This window comes from Lipotes vexillifer, unplaced genomic scaffold (assembly GCF_000442215.2).
Source record: "Lipotes vexillifer unplaced genomic scaffold, Lipotes_vexillifer_v1.1 scaffold1064, whole genome shotgun sequence".
Classification (NCBI taxonomy): domain Eukaryota; kingdom Metazoa; phylum Chordata; class Mammalia; order Artiodactyla; family Lipotidae; genus Lipotes; species Lipotes vexillifer.
Window position 1 is genome coordinate 372531 of NW_006792862.1, and position 1100 is coordinate 373630.

The window sequence follows — 1100 nt, forward strand, 5'->3', positions numbered from 1 at the left end:
TTTTCTTTGTTTTACTTCATTTTGATACCCCACCAGAAAGTCACAGCAAGCATAGTGTCTGGCATGTTTGTGTAACTCTAAAGTAGAGCCTACATGCTGCTTTGCTTAAAACAAATTTGTTTCCTCATTTTGAAAAGGGGAGAGGACTATTGTCATTCATAAAAAAAGATTTTCCTTTTGAATGGACTTTGGAAATGTGTGGACAACTAGACATAGTAATCTGGAGGACTATGAAAACATTAAAATGGAAGGCGTTAATTGATTGAATTAGCTGTGTCTCCTGACATCTGTATTTGCCTCATGTATTAAGGCTTTGTTTTTGTTTGCTTGTTTTTAAGGCCTGGAGTTGTCTATTTTTCAGAGCCTCAGATCCCTTTTTTGACTGAACTTTTACTGCAAATAGATAAAATTCCTGCTCTATACCACTGCTTTATTGATACTAACTTAGAAGTCTATTAATATGCTTATTTAAATCCCTAGCATGGGTATGTATTTAAAACATGCTTTGATTTGTAAATATTATCTTTTTTATGGAATGTAACTGTGCCTTTTGCCACTAGAACAAATTGATTTCATCTATCTTCCGTCTCACCTTTAAACGTATTATTTACCCAACTTTTAGCTTTTCCAACATAATGTAAAAATGTCTCACTGCAATAAGAAGATTAATAAACAAAGCAAAAAAGACTATTTATGAAAAAATACTTTAGAAATCCAGTCCTTTTGATTAGTAACCAGCCCTAGTACCAGAAAAACTTCAAAGTGCTCTCTAAACATTGAATTTTCATCAGTGATGCTGCAAGCCTTAGCTCTCATCTTTCATGCTTACCATGCAATAACTTCAAAAGGATAAAAAGAAAGAATGGTAATCTCTCCAAGCGACACTCTGCTAAGGCCAGTCATCTTGTCTTTAACTGTCATGCATTCACAACCAGATAATTGCTTCATTACATTATGCTTTAATAAATATAATAATTAACATTTTGTTACCAAAAAAAGCCAATACTCAAGCCATTCAGAAATGAAATCCAGAGCCCAGGGGATTTCTAGAAGAAAATGAAAAAGAATTAGCATCAAATATAGACCTCTTCAAAGGGAAA

General features: G+C 33.3%; 1 protein-coding gene across 1 annotated transcript in view; it reads right to left on the reverse strand.

Annotated features, from left to right (window-relative positions):
* Positions 1-940: 940 nt before the first annotated feature.
* Positions 941-1100, reverse strand: part of PLSCR5 (phospholipid scramblase family member 5) — a 17725-nt gene continuing 17565 nt past the window's right edge. Inside the window, exon 8 of the mRNA XM_007466028.1 lies at positions 941-1046. The gene's annotated coding sequence lies outside the window, so the exon portion shown is untranslated. The remainder of the gene's footprint in view (positions 1047-1100) is intronic.